At 44.0% G+C, this 18,566-nt stretch overlaps 1 long non-coding RNA gene across 2 annotated transcripts in view; it reads left to right on the top strand.

The window, feature by feature from the left end:
* Nucleotides 1-18,291, top strand: part of LOC135304227 (uncharacterized) — a 31,815-nt gene extending 13,524 nt beyond the window's left edge. Inside the window, exons 5-6 of one of the 2 annotated variants that reach the window (XR_010365638.1) lie at nt 10,578-10,785; nt 11,782-16,091. This is a non-coding gene — a long non-coding RNA (uncharacterized LOC135304227). The other variant, XR_010365639.1, reaches the window with a different exon arrangement.
* Nucleotides 18,292-18,566: the final 275 nt, after the last annotated feature.

Genomic DNA, 18,566 nt, shown 5'->3' with positions numbered 1-18,566 from the left:
TTTTATTCCTACCCTTATCCTACATAGATATTTTTCCTTTAATTCTGCTCAGCACAGAAATGCATGACTAAGCAGAGATCCATATCTGCATGGTGCATAGGCTGGAGGGGGCATTAAAACAGGAAAAAGCAGACAAAGGGAAGGGGGGAGAGCCTGCAGCGGCTGGTGCAGTGACTTAACAACTTGCTGCGAGTCGTTCAGCACACAGAAAATAGAACAGCCCCATCCTGCCAGCTTGAACTCTCTCATCCCATCATTTCTGTGTGGGTTTCCATGCATCTGCCTGCATTCTGTCACACATACATGGACATATGCACAGCACACCCATCCCCGAGTGCTCCACATGCACAAGCTCTGACTGGAGAGGAGGAGTCCTCGTGCTCATGGGCACCTTGGCCAAAATCCCACTTCTGCCATCGCAGGAAGTTGTGACTTTGGCTTGACAAGTGGCAGGCTTTCACTCCAGCCTCCTTTGCAGAGCTCTAAATCTGCAGCAAGGCTCTCCCTGCCTGGGATTATATTCAGCCATTTCTGTGAGAAGTCTGGAAATCGTTTAACTGTGCAAATTTATCATGCATAAACAATTTAAGTTATGATACCGATAATATTTCAGTCTTAATTTGGCAAAATGATGGAGGCAGAAACTCAAACTGCACTTGTGTTTGAATAGTGTTGATTCTTCCATAACTATTAACTTTCAAGACCTCAATTTGATATCCCCTGGGAACAGATTCCCTCTGTGCTTAGGGTGTTAGAAACAGGAGATCAGGAGGTGGAGGTTCAGTTCTTGTTACGAGATTTTCAGCTGCTTTCTTAACTTCCTGTCACCTCTTTTCCCCTTGTGTAAAATTAGGATAATGACATTTCTTCATATGACAGCAGCTTAAAGCGTTCATGTCTGAAATGCTCAGGTGGAAGGTGTTACACACTTCAAGATTATTGTTTATTACCACGATTGCTATTACTGATATTTCTGAGAGTTTCACTCTCATGTATGCAATAAGGGCAAAATATTATGAACATTTTGCCTGATTTTGAACTTAAAACAAATTTTGTTCAGAATTAATTCCTTTGAATAGAATTATTCCTGAACTACATCAACTGGGGACCAGCTGCTGACCCCAAGTGTTTAAGAACTCCAGATAATCACTGATGAAAAGAGACAAAAATACATTTTATCTAAGAAGTATCTAATGTTGTGATAGAAACTGAAATTAAAGTATAATCCAGAGAGAGAGGGAGAGAGAGAGAGAGAGGGAGAGAGAGTATTCTTTAATTAAAATCAGCTACCTCAAAAGATGGATTTTCTCAGGAGTGAAATTTGCACTGTGCTGAAGGCTTTCCACTTAAATCCTTGATGATGCAAGGAAAAAGAATTCTCAGGGAGTAATATTGGCATTAGCAGATAGCCACATGCCACTGCACAATAAGGGAAAATCTGCAGAGAAAAAAATGTGTGGCAAATAGATGCACAAAACAGGAAACTCCCTGAAACACAAACACACAATTGTTCAGCAGCAAATGAATAGTTTGGCAGAGAAAGGGACACGAGATAGAGGCTTGAGGACAGAGGGAGGAAAATAAACCCAGAAGCAGCAGAGATCAGTGAAAACAATGGGCACTTTCTGCCAGGAGATATGTTAAAGGCTGAAAGAGGGGTTTAGACAACGTGCTCAGAAGGATCCATGGCTCTCCCACCACCCCTGTGGCAATTCCTGGGGCAGGCAAGCACAGGGGGGTTCAGGGCATGGGGATGGGGGGCCAGGGGAGAGCAGCATCCCCTGGGGCTGGGCAGCACTGCCTTCCCACCTGCAGAGCTGCTGCTGCTGCTGCTGCTGCTGGGGATGGTGATGATGATGATGATGGTAATGGTGATGATGATGATGATGATGATGGCAGCTGTGCTGGAGGGGAGCACTCCCAGAGGTGCTGGGTTGGGAATGCTGCTCCCTTCCCGGGTTAGCTGCCGTCACAGATGGTTTCCTGCAGCACAGAGAAGGCTCCTGGCCAGGCAGGTGCTGGGTAGCTCTGGAACTGGCCATGTGGCAGGATGACCCTGCAGAAACATCCCTTCCATCCCTTCACCAGCATTTATTTCATCGTGGGCAGCAGAGAAGGTTCCAGCAGCTACCTCATGCTGCTTTCCTCACGCATGCAAATCTCTCTTGCAGGAGTCTTGTCCAACAGCCAGGTGGGCTCTGGGAGAAGAGGTTCTGCTGCAGTGAGAAAAATATATCTATTTTTTTTAACCTTATTAATTTTTTTTCCTTCCTTTTCCAAAAAAATATATCTTTCCAGGCTAAAGTGGAGGAGCTGCTGCAGAGGTGTCACACCTCTGGGGAAGTGGGCAGCAGCAGAGCACCCTCCCTGTGCTCAGGGCACCTCATTGCCAGGGAGAGGACACAGAGCTCCAGTGCCTGTAAATACCTCACAGCTCTGCTCTGTGTGATGCAAATGTTTTTGTAGAAAGAGCCTAAACCCGAATTGTTAGTCTAATATTGGCCACGATACTGCAGCCAGGCAGGATGGGATATGTAGCAGGGGACAATTTAATGTGTCAGATTAAAACACCTCTGCAAATCTTGGCTGAGTTCAGGTTCCCAAAGAGCTGTTGTGGATTCAGGACAAATTTCAGCTCAAGCAGAAGGGTTGGCTGATCATTAAAATACATCATACAGGTAATCTGGCTCACACTCCCAGACCTTTAGAGGTATTTTAACACCCACAGTACTCCAAGTGCTAAAACAGCTTGACCAAATTTGGCATTCAGCATCTCCTGAAAGGAAAATAGAACTCACAGCAGCAGAAGAGCGAGGCCTCCTCAGTGCTGTGACTTACATGGGAAATCAGAGGCTCCTCCTGAGCTGAGCTCCACCTTCCCAGGGCTCCCAGCACCCTGAGCTGCCCAGCTCTGCCAGCCTGGTGGCACAGGTGCCACCAGAGCACGGGGCTGGTGTCCGTGGGACAGGGGAGAGAGGAGCTGAGAGCCAGGCCTGGTGGGGCGTGCTGGCGAGCAGTGTTCACATATTAACAGATTTCCACTCAAACTGGCAAATAGGGATGTCTATGTTCGAAATGCTGTGTGAAAGCCAAGGCAACAAAAGTCAAAATGTGCATGCGAGAATATGTGGCACACACAGTATATGTCACAATGTTTACCATCACTTCAAAACATGCACCCGCCCACAGTTCTTCACTAGCAGCATCCTGGAACTTCTCCAATTGGGATTTGCTATATGAAGCAAAAGTCAATTAAAATCAGCCATTATTGTACAGATCATGAGATCCATAGCACGAGATCCCATACTCATCCCAGATGCTCATTAATAGCAGTGTGTTGTAAACAATCCAGGACAATTGCTTGGGGTTTGTAGACTTTTCTGATGGCTGTGTTTGCTCAGTTAACACACAACATTTTTTAATGGGTTGGATTAAAATTTTTAGCAAATATCAAATTCCCCAGCACCACAGTTCTGTTGCGTTCTGGAACTGTTTCAAATGTAGGTCAGAGTCAGTAAGCATGCTTAGCTAATGAAACCAGGCAGGGGGAGAAAGGTTTGGGGAAGGGACATGCTGTCTGCCCAGCTTGCTGGAGGAGCAGCAGCTCGCCCACCTTCCTCCAGCAGAGCTGCTGCTGGTGAGCTGTGGTGACTCCTCTGTGCATCACACCGAGCCCACAGCTCCAGCTCAGAAATCAGCACCTGCTGAAGCCTGCTGGGCTTCCCTCTGAGTCTTGAGGAGCTCTCCATGAAGTTAAGGAGGTGTGATTTTCCAGGGAGGTAAAGCTGTGCAGCCCCCTGTTCAGAAGCTCATGTGGCTGTACAGATCCAAACCATGATTATTTGTGAAGATTCACTGGCCTGATTCAGTGAAATCCATGCAAGAATGGCCTTGAGCTGAGATAGTTTTTGGGGTAGGTGGAGGTTTCCAGTCCTTCAGGGAGAGCCAAACACCAGCATCCATCTCCCAGCTCCCAGGTAAGGCCTGGCCAGAATTACAGGTGAACTGACCCTTCAGTCCTGCTCAGAAACAAAACACTGGCAGGGCTTTTTTGGTCAGATAAAACATCAGCTCAATATGAAACAATCCTCTTTGTTTTAGAAAAATATTGCCCAACCCCTACACACACACACAAATGCACACACTAATTTTTAGGGCTGATTTGTAAACAAAAAAATCTGTAATTAGCACAATTTTGTTTGTGATTAGCAGGGATAAGTTGTTTGCTTTAGTGCCAATATCAGTAGCAATGGAAGTGCACTTGCTCTTTTGTTTTCAGCTCTTTCCCTACCTCTTTATGTTTATTTTCAAGGTGAGATCAGTATCTGGAAACATGATGTAATTTATGCTGTTGTCATTTTATGAACTTCAGCAAATCTATTCCTGATAATGTATTATAATTATACTGGTAATCAGAACTGGATTTGAAAATGCAGGAAGCCTGGTGCCAACTGCCACTGTGTGTCTGACCAGATCACAAAAGGAAAACAACATTTACTGGCATTTATTGTCAGGGGAGCTTCAGCTCAGATCTGCAGACAGATATGGACTGCAAAAATTAAATGGCTGTTCATTTCATATGTATACCTAATTTCTGTGGATTTTCAGACTGGCATCCTCATCTCTGTCGTGCTTGTTCCCATTTTCTTCTCAGTTTTCCTTTAAGAGAAGCTTCCCTGCTCTAAAGCCAAATGCAATGTTCCCTGCTGTGATGGATTCCTTCTTTTTCCTTCCTAATTGGAGCCATTTCATCAGATCGAATTTTGACAAAGATAGTAATTGTCATCCAATTTTAAGGCAATGACAAGATCAATATGAATTCTCAGATGACAAGTATTATTACTGGGTGAGCACAAAGAAACAAAGAAAATGAAAAATCCATGTTCTAGGGATCAAAACAGTTAGAGGCACATGCTTGCCTTGATCCACGTGTGTGAATCCTGTTTCAACAATAGAGGCTGTGCCTGTGGATGGATGGGGTAGAACAGATGGCCTTTGCCAGGCAAATAGTGCAGGAAAACGAGCACCCAGTGCTTTAGTACATTGCAGTTTGGGTAATGGGGGAGTCAATTAACTTGCCACCAAACAGGCTTGCAGGGAAAATTACCCACAGCCCCATCTCAGAGAATTCTGCTCCTCCTTAACATTTTGTGCTCCTTCTGTTCCCCCAATGCCAGGAGTAAATGCCCAGGAAAACCCTGCTTCTTGAAGGTAAATATATTCAAACTGTATTTACGTAGGCAGAAGTAGTTGATTATTTTTATAACATTGTTTAAATGAGATGATCTGATTAGTTAATGGCCCAAAGAGTTCAGGCAGAGTTCAGATAAGGATCCAAAACGTGCAGCAGCATCTCCAGACGTTTTCCACACCATGGTGCTTTGGGGAGGGATTCTGCCATGTATGCATAACTTGCCAGGTACTGTCATGTTGTTTTAGCAGATTCACCCTGCAACAAGACATTTCTTCAAGGCATCTGACCCTCAGAGGTCAGCTCCTGTTCTGTATTTGCTACTCAGAGTGCATCCAGGTTTCCACGGCCGGGCTGCTCTGCACACGCCTGTCTGGCCATTAATCCAGAGCTCCTGCTTCCCACCCCCAAAGTGTTAAACCCAAGGAATAGAACTGGGTTTCTTTCTTTTTTCTTTTTCATTATTTATATTCAAAATACATTTTAACTGAGGAAAGGCAAAATAATACATGGTTGTCGTGCTAATTGGCAGCTGCTCTGGGTAACAACCGTGACAAGTTTCAGCTCTGTCCACTCCAACCCAGCCAAGTCATTAAGGGTTTCCAGGCAGAGAATGGGGCTGTGAAACCCAATATTCACTGGTGGCTGTGCTGGTATCCCTGCAGTGCTGAGCACGTTCCCAGGCACCCCAGAGCAGGTTCAGTAGGATTATGATCCGTGGAGGAAGGCCTCAGCCAAGCACTGAAAAGATGTTTGTTAGCCTCCAAAATATAAATAAAATATTTACAAAGAGAATAATTGACTTTTGATGTTTACTTCAGGCTATGGTTAAGCAGGCAGTGTCTGTACTAAGCAATGCAGTGACCACCTGCCACAAATGCTGTGATATTTGACAGATCCCTTTCTGCCAAGAACTATAATTCCTATTTAAATCTAAATAGAGGAGCCATGAATGCAGATTTCTCATCACAAAGACACTGATGTTAATCCCCAGTACAGAAAAATAAGAAAAGCCAGAACGTTTTATTGGATTTTATATGGAAGATAATTAAACAGTATTTCTTCTTTACTTGGTATACAGCATCCCATCAACCTTCCTGCTGAAATTTGTTTATAAAGAAAGCCAGAAAGTTTTATTACATTTTTATGTAAAAGAAAATTAGCATTTTGTATATTTGAACTTATATTAGAATAACAAAAAGTGGATAAACAAAAATTGACCAAAGAATGATGAAAATAAACAGAAAAAAAGTGTAAGGAGAGCACAACACCCTTCTCATACACACAATTTCATATTCTAAGCGTGCAAACCAAATAAATGTTTGTGTGCATATGTATGTATTGTATATATTCATGTACCAAGCAGTTCTGGAAACCTGAGCTGGTGGAAGTTAGGAAATGCTGGGATTAGATGTGCTTGCACACCCCTGATTTGGCCTTTTTGATGGTGCGCACACAACGTATGCTGGGCTTTTTTTTCCACACACACCCCCCCACAGAAAATGGTGCAGTGTAGGCAGAAAACTGGCTGTGAGAATGATGTAATCTCTGGGAGCTGCTTTGCAGGAGCCTGTTTCTGCTCTGCCCACAAGCAGTTTGGCATTTTGGATGTACTGAGGAAGTTCTGGTAGCATGTTCCCCAGCAGGTGGGTGCTGCCAGTCTGGGGCTGTGCAGAATGTGGCTGAGGGTGCATGTAAAGAGAGCTCAGGAGCAGAGGGGAGGGGGCAGGGGGAGCTGTATCCAAGGCTGCATCCTCGGCATTTAAAAATGCTTCACTTCAGCCTGTGCTGCCATTTGCTGCATTATGTGATGCATGTGGATTTTCCAAACAAAAGATGTTTATGAGGAGAGTATATTTTAAGATCCCTTTCATGACTGCACAGACCCCTCTCCAAGCAGATGGCCTGACAGTTGCAAGGAAACTATTCATAAGCCAGAAGTAGCATTTTACTTTTTTTTTTTTTTAAAGACAGTTTGTTCTCCGTGTACATTTTAAGCAGGTACTAATTCTGTCTGTGGCAGCACCTTCCCCAACCCAGCAGCACCACAGCACCCTCCTGGCTGCTCCCACTGAAATTCCAGCTCCACTCTCTGCTGACTTGCAGTAACATTGGAGACACAACAGTTTCCCTGGTGTACCCAAAATAGGTGGGATCCACAGAGAAAATGTTTGCTGGGCGTCTGTGAGTGTGTAGAAACAAGAATTTTCCAAGGACGTGAATTTGTTTAATTCCATTTTCATTCTCAGCCTTGACTGCTACCTAGGTGTTGTTCACAGTCTTTGGGGAGAATAACCAGCTGAGAACAAAGTCACTAAGCCTGAGCCACTTCAGCATTCCTAACTCTTGTATTTGGGGGGAAATCTGGAAGCAATGGCTTCACAAAGCTGCGTTTGCTGACCCTTTTAATTGCCTGCCACAGACCCCCCTGCTTGAAGGAAACCAGCGCTTCCATATCATGCACTTGATAAATAAATAATGCCATCCCTCTGGAGACAAGAATTCCATCTCCAGCACAAGGACAGGGACTAAGTGTCCTTCCACTTTGGGGAGATGGTTTGCTGTTGCTTTTCCTTCACCTCAGGAACTAAGTCACATTATTTGTCACATCAAACACATTTGGAAGTATTTCTGAAAAATTTGCCTAATATCCTGCAGCAATGAGTTGCAGGGTTGATTATACACTGCACGAATGTTTTCAGCATTTTCCCTTCACCTTTCCATGCATATTTGTGCTTCAGAGAAAACAGAATAAATAGCCCCTTCTCTCTGCTTCTGTTATATCATCTTTTACTCTTGTGTTTTGTAAACTAAACAATGCTAGTCTTTTTAATCACTTTTTAGATGGAAGCCTCTTCCCTCATGTGTTTAATCATTTTTGCTGCACTTTCTTGCTGCAGAAGTACATACATGTGGGCATAAACACCCTGGAGCAATCAAAAAGTCTGCAAAGAACAGGTTTTAAAGCTTCACAGAGGTTTGATCTTTGCTCCCAAAACAATTCCTGTTCATCTCACTCTAAATTCACTTTGGAAAGAGGGTTCCCCTGTGCGGGTGCTGAGCTGGGAGTGCAGATGTGCAGGTTAAAAGAGGAGCAGGATGGGGAGGCTGGGCAGGCTCCAGAGCTGGGGAGCAGCAGCCCAGCCCAGCCCAGCTCAGCCCAGTCCAGCCCAGCTCAGCCCAGCCCAGTCCAGATCAGCCCAGATCAGCTCAGCCCAGCCCAGCCCAGCCCAGCCCAGCTCAGCCCAGCCCAGCCCAGCCCAGCCCAGCCCAGTCCAGATCAGCCCAGATCAGCTCAGCCCAGCCCAGCCCAGCCCAGCCCAGCTCAGCCCAGCCCAGCCCAGTCCAGATCAGCCCAGATCAGCTCAGCCCAGCCCAGCCCAGCCCAGCCCAGCCCAGCCCAGCCCAGTCCAGCTCAGCCCAGCCCAGCCCAGCTCAGCCCAGCCCAGCCCAGTCCAGATCAGCCCAGATCAGCTCAGCCCAGCCCAGCCCAGCCCAGCCCAGCCCAGCCCAGTCCAGCTCAGCCCAGCCCAGCCCAGCTCAGCCCAGCCCAGCCCAGCCCAGCCCAGCCCAGCCCAGCCCAGTCCAGCCCAGCCCAGCCCAGCCCAGCCCAGCCCAGCCCAGCCCAGCCCAGCTCAGCCCAGCCCAGCCCAGCTCAGCCCAGCTGAGGATGAGCCTTCTGAAGGCACACCCTGCACACAATCGTGTGTGGTGATGAAGGTGATGCCTAAAGAGGCTGCCTGGAGCAGAGGCTGGACAGACTTAATTAATAAAATATGGATTTATTAAAAGGCCTCACAGGACACACCTAGGGCAGTGTAGGAGCCTGGCCATGGCTCTGCCCAAGATGGACAATGGGTCACAAATTTTCACCTTTTTACCAGTTTTGGTCCATTTCCACATTGGGTTCATTGTCCAATTCCAGCTCAGGTGATGCAGTCCCACCCTCCCAGGTTGCTCTCCTCCATCCCCTGCTGTTTGCACTTTTTGGGCTGAAGCTGCAGCTTGTCCTTGGTTCTGGGGTGGGAAAGGATTGTTCTGTGTGCCTGAGCTGTGAGGAGAGCTGCTGGCACTGTGTGTGGGGCTCAGAGTCACACACCAGTGCAGTGCAGAGTCTGGGAAATATGGAAAGCACCAAAGTCTCCAGGAGAAATTTCCTCTCCAGCTGGGACCAGGGTCCTCATGGAGGTGCAGTCAAGGCACTTCTCTTTTGGCAGCCTTTTGTTCTGTGCCCTGCAGAAGCTTTTTGTGTGTTCCTTTCTGGATCCAGAATCTCTGTGTCTTGTAAAAGCCGGAGCCTTTCCTGGGGAAAGCAGCAAACACTCCTTCAGGGGAGTGCACTGGCTCTACATAGGTTATTTGAAGACCAAGGCCAAATATGTTTTGCATAGGATTCCCCCAGTCTAATTTTAGCCCTCCAAATTTCCTTTCATTCTTAAAATCCAACTGAATATATCTTGTCCTTGGAAAGGTCTTTGCTAATCCTGTTTATAGTTTGAAATGCTATGTAAACACTTCCATTGTGGATTAATGTGCTGTTTCAAAGCAGTGGAGATTTTAAGATTGGCATTAATTCTGAGAAAGAGACTTCTGTTTCTATTATGCTTCTTTTGGAAACTTAATTTCATTCAATGTCCTTTTGAGGGCTTTGCACTAGAGTGTTAAATGAATGTTATCAAAGGCCATATTAAAGAGGATTGTATGTAGTTGACCAGGGTTCATGCTAGGGCCTAGTTTTAGACAGTATCTTACATTGAAAATATGGTTCTTCAATTATACCTTCTATTGCAGAAATGAAATTACCTTGAATGCTTGGTGTAGTAGGATTATTTCTTGTAATACAATAGAAAATGGTCAAATTCTTCCTCACAGTAAAACATATCTGATTAAAAAATGAAAGAGAGAGAAGAATGTGAGAAGCAAAATCAGTCATAAGAACCCTGGGATCAGTGAAAAGACAGCTTGGACAAAGGCTCTCCATTTGAGTAGCCCAAATAATTCCAGGATTGTCTGAATGCTTCAAGTAGAAGTGTCTAAAGTGCCTAATGTTCTGCCAGCTGATTCAGGATGCTGCAAAGGGGGATCAGAAGGCCAAAGTGAATATGCAGAAGCTTTTAAATACATTCCCACTATTCACAGTAATCAAAGTAACTTGCAAATACATCTTCTTAGCAAAACTTAAATCTTTGAGATCACAATCGTAAAAAATAATTGATACAATTAGAGGTATGAAGCGACATTTTGTGTAACTGCAGCTATTCACATTTATTACGTTTCTAAGTGTTTTCTTGTCTGCTTTCCCAACTCATAATGTACATCTGATTTATTTGGAGAATTACAGTGATTGCTGTCCTTCCCTAGTTTGTTTTTTGGGTTTTTTCCGCAGTGTTTTAGGTGTGTTTTCAGCGTGCAGAGGGTCCAGCCCTGCAGGGACACAGCAGCCCTTGGCCAGGCTGCTCTGGCAGGCAGTGCTGGCACCTTGGGCTTGGCACTGGCTGAATTGAGTGGCTGCTGCTGCTGCAAACACACACAGCCTGCTGTGAGCTCCCCAGCAGCCTGCCCGCCTAATTCCAGGATTACAGCATTAAGGACAGGTAAGGATGATGAGGGAAAGGATCTTATGTCCTTACATCCACAGGGAGTTCCGTGCCTCTGTCCTGCTGGCTTTAGTCATGTAAGCCTCATTCATCCACCTTGGGAAGAGTGATTTGCTCAGCCTTTGGTGTTGTGCTCGGGTTTTGATGTGCTGGCTGGGAGAACTCCGTGATTGCTTGTGTGTATGGGAATTAATTATGAATTTGGGCTGTGCGAAGCAATCTTGTGGACTCCTGCTTCATTAGTAATCTGATCTGCTAGCCAGGGCACTGCTGAGTGCCTCAATCCACGCTGCAGACACCATTGCTGGAAGGAGAAGGCGTTTGGGTGGAGTCTGGGATGTTTCACCAATTCCTTGCACTGAATCCTTACCATCCTGCTCTCATCAGGAGGGCAGCCCATGGGGAGGGGCCAGAGCACAGAAGTGTTGTTCTCCCCGCTGAAAAGTTGTCCTATGGAAAAGATCCCATTGATTTTCTTTCCCCGAGAAGGCAAAGTAGAGTGCAGGGGTCTGGCGTGCTGGGCATGGACGTGCACCTTGAGGCTCTCCTGCTGCCTTCAGAGACAGAGAAAAATGTCCCAACAGCTTCAGCTGAGCAGCAGAACACAAGAGTGAAGTGGTCATTTTCTTCTTTTAACCAGTCTCTTCTTATTTGTAAACTAATTAAAATTATTCTTAGGCAATTTGATACCCCGAGCCACCACCTGCATGAACCTTATTGTTTGGTGAAAAGGAATCATTTTTGTTTTCCTTAAGAGACCTGGATAGGACAAAGAAACATTGCTATATTATATGCATTGGCAAGAAGGATTAGACAGGCTGTAATCTTGGTCAGTCTGACTTCTACAATTATGGAAAATTACAAAGATTGATGTTAGTTGCAATTTATCTTATTCACAAACTGGTACAGGATGAATCTTCTCTTTTGAAATACATATTTCATAAAACTAGAGTACATATGAAGTGATCTCTTTTTCTTTCTTTTCCCCATCAGATTGATAATAGTCTGTGTAGGAAAGAGCTGAAAAACACAAAAAGAAAAAGTTGGAGCTATTTGAATTGTCATGGCAATATCCTGGATTTTTCAAGAAGTTTGGTTCTGTTTAGCTAGTCACTTTAATTTTCCTTCACTAACTTGTCTCCATTCTCTGCCACAATGATAATTCTTTATATGACTGTCAGCCCTTTGCATTGTGACAGCTTAAATTAATGTTTTGATATTTCTCTCTTTGTAAGAATACAACAAAGAAGACAACTGCCAAGGATAGGACAGAAACTATATGAATGTAAAACAGACACTGCACACCAATAAAGCCAGAAGGAATAATTTTTGTGTTATTGCCTTGTTAATAAGCTTTTGCAACAACTAATCCTGAAGTCTTTGGGTTCTTTGGGCTAGTATGGCCCTGGTGCTTTATCTGGATCGTGGGGAACTTCTTAAGGAGCATTTCTGGGGGTGCTCCAGCCCCTTGAGGCTGAGGAGGTTCCACAGCTCAGGCAGGCTGGTTCAGCCTCTGGCACTGCACCAGCCACAGCTGTGAGCTTTGGTGGATTGGCTTGTTCATAATCACAACACCCTTCTGCACGGTGGAAACCCTTCACAAACTAATGCACGTTCCTCTCATTTTCACACAGCACCTCTCCCAGTGTTAGGAGGATCAGTAAGAAAAATTCCAAAAGGAAGGTGAAGGAGGAGTTGGAAGGGTTTGATTTGGCACTTACAAAAGAAATGATGAAAAGGAATTGTCTTTAAGATTTCGTGGAGGTTTACACCAATCCTTATCTAAGGTTCAAGGCCTTTAGCAGCATCATTCCTGCTCTTAATGTATGCTTCCAAAATCCCAACCCATCTGGCATTGCTGTAAATGAAGCTTGACTTCAATGAGGATGGTGTTTTTCAATGTTCTTTAAAAAATCCTTTTAAAAAGATCTGAGATATCAGATGCAGTTTAATGTTTCAGTATAGCTGAGGATTTCATTATTACGTTCTCTCATTTTTATCATTTTCCGTCTGTTTCTCCTCTCACACATTCCTTCAGGACCTGGCCTCACCTGAGAGATGAGGAATTTAAATGAAAGTAGAACAAAAAAAAAAATCAATTAATCCATTCTTTGTGGCAGAAGCCACCAGATGATGCTGTTACTCTTACAGCTTCTTAGCATGTGAGCAAGATTTCAGTTTTTGAAGGAATGTTGCATTGTTATTAGCTTAGTTTTACAGTAATCCTCTGAGAGAAGCTACCAGCAGAGTGTGTTTTCTGCTTTATTCTCTGTAGGATGCAGTTCTTAGGACAAATTACATTCCTTGGAGTTAAATGTGCAGTGCCACACTGCAAAGTGGTGTGTTCCAGTAGGAGGAGGATCCCCGTGATGACTGCAGATACCACAGCGAAAAAATAATAATTAAAAAAGAAAAAGCATAAAGAAAATGGGTGTCACTTAGGAGAAAGTCCACATTACTTCTGTTTTATCAAATCAGTGCCAAACCCCCAAATTCTGTCGCTACAGAGAAAGAAGAGAGAGTTGTCACAGCGGGAACACAGTGAAGAAGGAGAGGACGCTCTCGTCACTGGAATGTGCTGGGCCATGTCTGAGAGCCATCAGGAGAGCACTGCTTGCACCTCAAAACATCCCTTGACCTGTGCCTCTCCCTCTTTAACAGAGAGCTGGTCCCAGAGAGCTTCAAAGAATAGATCAAAAGTGTGAGCTGTACTATTTATCTCAATGGACCACAAGTGCTGAAAGCTAGAGATGAAAAATTTAACATCAGATTTGTCAAATATTTCACTGCTGATGGGATCATTTCAGCAGAAATGACCAATGGCAGTGCTTATCCATCAAATGGAAGGTTTAATATAAAAAATAAATAACATGGGAGATAGGGCTTCTAGTGGATGATTCATCGATGCATTTTAATTAAAACACTTGATTGTTTAAATGCAAATGAAGCAAACTCAGAAATGCCAGTGCATTGCATCAGCGTGCTGGAAACCCCAGCGGCAGCCAGGCTGGGCTCGCTCAGGTGTGCTGGTGGCAGGGGAAGGTGGCACTGCCTCTGCACAAGGGATTGCTGCTCCCGACTCTGCTCCTACCAGCAGCAAACCCCATGATGAGAGCTCCTGCCCCAGCCTGGACACTGGTCTCCAACTGGCCACGTGTGCTCAAGGACACGTGCCAACGTTCAGGCAGTGCCAGAGCTGAACGAGGTAAGCTCAAACCAATCTAGAGACTGCCCTCATATAACTGGGATTATCCCTGCCCTGGGATTTCCTGGCTTGACCACCATTTAAAGTGAAATAGTTCTGTTTATGTTTTAGAGATCCTCCAAGAAAGAAGAAGCAGGCACACACAGAAGCCAAGCCAGCCCGCTGCAGAGCTGATGCACCCAGGCTTTGCTAAGCCAATTAAGCAATCAAATAAAGGCCACAACTGAAATGGACTCAGCAGATCAGTGAAATCAAATGGTGAAAATTAATACACTAGGAAATTAAATCAGAATTATGAAGCTGAGACTGAATTTGATTTGTCAGTCTTGGGCTGGGGATATTTACAGGAAGCAGCTCTTTGCAGTCTGAAGGATGTTTGTGTCCCTCAGGTGTGAGGTTTGTGCTGGTTCTTCCCAAAGAGACCCTCTAAAACAAAGGGTGATCCTGACCTGCTCCACTTAAGGAGGAGGTACAGCCACCACAGTGCTGTCAGCAGCTCTGCTTCATTCTTTTCTACCTTAAATCTCCCTGTTGTAACAAGTTACTAGCTTGCTGTTCTGATTTTCCCTTCCTAACACAGAAAATCTTTCCACAGAAGTGACACAGATGACAGCCATATCAAGCAGTAACAGCTTTGGGGGAAAAAAATAATAAATCCAGAAGAATCTTCCTAATTATATGCAACATTTACAGAGTTTGCTGTTTACTTTTAGGGACCTGTATGTAGTGCTGTTTCTCCATTATAGAGTGCAAGTATGCAAGTGTGTCTTTGAGATAAGGCAGTATCATCCTGGTATAATGGAAAGGAAATGAAAAGAAAGAGTTCAAAATGCTTTATATTTTGGGATCTTCACTTGTGGTGTTGACAGCAGCTGCAACAAAGATTCAAGTTGAAGACAACTTACAATTCATGTTGAACATCTCCGTGGCATTTGCACAGCCAGTAACAAGCCTTTTACCTCTGTCCCCGTGGATTGCGCAGCCACGAGGAGGAAAAGCTTTGTGTCCAGAGGCTGTCCATGCTGCCTGGGAATGGATGCACTTCTTTCCACCAAGATCCTCCCTCCCTTCGGAATGCTGCTGTGGTGATTAGGAGCAGACCTGGTGGATGATGTTCCCGTGGAAGCCCTGAGCCATGAGGTTACCAGGAGGAGGGCACTGGCAGGCAGTGTCTGCCAGTCTCATTGCAGGCTGCTTGTCAGAGGAGCAGAGATGTGGAGAGCAGGCTGTGGAAACTCATCCTTGTTTCCCAGCTTAATGAAAAATATTGAGCGGACAGTGCAGTAAAATACATAAAAAATAAATTCTTTGTGTGTTCTCCCACATTTGCTTCCTCACCTACCTTGGGCAATGAATGCAGGTAAATTCCTATCCTGCCCCAGATTAAAATACTTCCTTTTTTTGTCCCATCAGGCTAAATTTTGCTTATAATTAGAGTTTTTCTAGGTTCGATCCAAACTGATTTCAAGGAACATATTTTCTAAAGGAGCAGATTTTCCTTTGAGCACAGGCTGGGCTACCCTTGGGTCCAGGGAACTGGGCTGGAGCAGAGGGCTCCGTGAGGCACCTGGAGCACCTGCTGCTCTCCCCACACCCTTCACCAGCACAGTATGATTGACCACGGGCCAGGGCTCACCATCCACCTTTCCCAGGAAAGCCACACCAGGATACATCCCTGCCACGGCTGGGGTTGGAGCAAGGTGATCTTTGAGGTCCCTTCCAACCCAAACCATTCTGTGATCCAAGAGCAGGGACTTGGGCAGGAGGTGGGAGAGGAAAGGACTTTCCTCACCAGTTGGTTTGGACATCCAACCAACAAACCCAACTGGTGAGAAAACTCCGCCCCAAACGTGAGTCCCGAAATCCCTTTGTGCCACAGCTCAGCTCAGAGCACGCCAAGGCTGCTGAGGGAACTTCTGTGAGCAAGTCTTGCCCAGCGTGAGGGGGCTGCAGAGCCAGGCCTTCTGTTTGGGCAAAACCCAACACCGCCGCTGAATTAAAGACATAATTGGGTTTGGCAAAATTGCAACACAGCTGCCCAAGGTCATCTGCAGTGAAAGTAGCGAGGAGGTTTACAGGGAAGATGTTAATTGGATTTTGCTTTTCTCCTTAGGAAGGTCTGGAGCTGTCGGATCTCACCCCAGTACAAGCTGCATGAATATGTCCAATGATACCGCGAGCTGATTATTGTTCGCTCCTAACGGCTTCCCATCTCCGTAACAACGGTATTAGCATTAATATTGTGCCCAGGGCTCTGAATATGGATACTAATGGAACTCAATCAGCTCTTAAAGAACAAAGGATCTCTTTTACACGGCGCCCTGTGACTGTCAGAGGATTGGATTAGCAGCTTGTCAATCCTCCGCTTCCAGGCGCTTTTCTGATGCGCTCCTGAATGCTTGGTTAGTACGTGGAATTACATTATCTGAAAAATTAATACAAAACATTCAGCCAAAGCTGTGTGCTATTCCCTCCTGACCTGATTATTCTAGATTATTTAACTAAGTAGCCAGCATACCCCCTAATTTAAGTGCTGACTTTCTACCACACAAAACGTTATCTTTTCTCATAAAAGAAGCCCACGAAAAGAGCAAGCTCAATTGCCAATTATGCTTCTTCCATGAAATCTCTTCTATCCCCTTCAGGATAGGTTTGGGTAAAAATATAATTGCAGTGGATAAGGAAGCTTAAGAAAAGATGTAAGTGAAAAATGTTATGTGTTGGCATCTGATTGATCCATTTGAAAGAAAGAGAAGGAGAATTTGATGAGATGGCAAGGAGCTCATAGTTTGTTTCGAAGGAACCCAGCATTTTTTTAACCTGTACAGGGTGCTGAGCTATAATTAAGAACAGCAAGTCAGTGAAAAATCTATTTAAACTCCTGACAGCTTCTCTGCATTAGCATTTTTGACATCTACATTCACTCTGGCAAATCACTAATGTAATTTTTTTTTTTCAAAATTATATTTTTATTAGCTTTCTGCATATAATAACAAAGTAAAAATGATGTTGCAGCCTGGACAGGTCTTCAATTCAAAAGCTCAGCACTTACGCTGTGCTTAATTACCTGCCTGATTATTGTTTTTATTCTGAAAGAAGTTTTGTAAATATGTTTTCATCTATAAAGCATCTTTAAAGGGAAAACAACTGTTTGATACTGTTAGTGAAAAACTATGGCAAACCCTGGATTACAAACCCTGTGATTAATTGATATCAAGATACTCATCTCTGGGGATTTTTAATAATAATAATAGTAATAATAATAAATAAAGCAAATAATTTATAAAATTACTTTTATTATAATTCATTATTCTAATTACTACCATTATTATTGCTATATTACCACTATTATAATTATTAGCATTATTACCATCATTATTATCTTGGGTGAACTTTGAGTTACATAGGTCTTTCTCATTAATAATTATCCTAAGGCAAGGGAAGAGCCATGGCTCAAGCCTGCTAACTTGTGTTTAGGTGTAATATTTTCAAACACATCAACAATCTTCCTCAAAGTGTGAAGAATTTGTGATAACATTTAAGTCAGATGCACTGTGACTGTGTTGGGTTTAATTTGATAGCAAAGAAATACCATCATTAATTAGAATGCTTTCAGATTAGTGTTTGTCTTGCATAATTCAACATTTGCCAAAGTTCAGGAAAGATATGCACTAAATAGAAATTATTACTTTGATAATGCTGCTACATTTCCTCTCCTTATTTTTAATATGGCTTTTTAATTTGGGTAATGAGTATATATCACTAATCATTTTGAAAGCCTATTACCAACACCAACCAATTCGTCAACTTGAGTTAATAATTTACTTTATTAGAAAAATTGGAACCGGACACAGCTGTGGAGGGCTGAAGGAAATAAATAATAATTTTTTTTAAAGCCTCCTTAGCAGATAACCTATTTTCCTATGTGCATAAAACGCCCCTTGTTCTGTCAGGACTTGTTTTCCCACTGCTGGAACTCTTTGGTAGCCATTAAGCTCCTGCTCGAGACACATTCTACTGCAGGGCATTTGGAAATTAAATGCTGGAGGAATTAGAAGAAGACAGTCTTCTCCCATACTTAATTTTCCCATGTATTATTAGTAGCTGCCTCTGCACTGCTAATGCCCTTCTCCCACTGTGTAGGCATGAGCTGGCAAGGTCATTTGTTTTTCAACGTGTTTACTGGAAAAATGCAGTTGCATCTGAATGATTGTTTTGGGAAAAATAAAAATCTTGGGATGAGTCATAAGTGAAGAAAAAAAGGTCATTTGAGAAGATTTCAATAAGGGGAGAAATTGATAAAGAATATGGAAATGCATTCTAATTAGAATGAAAAGTTTGAAGACTGCACCCTGTAGTGAAATTAGTGTCTGCAGCAGACAATGCTCCTCATTAACAAATCGGGACCTCACTTTTATTACACTTAAACCAAGATTCTTCCCTGTGTCCTGCCACTTAAAAACATGCATCAGTGACCACAACACTCACCCGTGGCTACCCTTAACCCTCTGCATTCGTGAGCAGAGAGAAGCTCTGAAAGGAGCCCAGTCCAGAGAGGGATGCTACAGAGATG

The sequence above is a fragment of the Passer domesticus genome, chromosome 7, assembly GCF_036417665.1.
Source record: "Passer domesticus isolate bPasDom1 chromosome 7, bPasDom1.hap1, whole genome shotgun sequence".
Classification (NCBI taxonomy): Eukaryota; Metazoa; Chordata; class Aves; order Passeriformes; family Passeridae; genus Passer; species Passer domesticus.
Note: the sequence above shows the minus strand (reverse complement) of the source record. Positions and strands in the feature narration are given on the sequence as shown.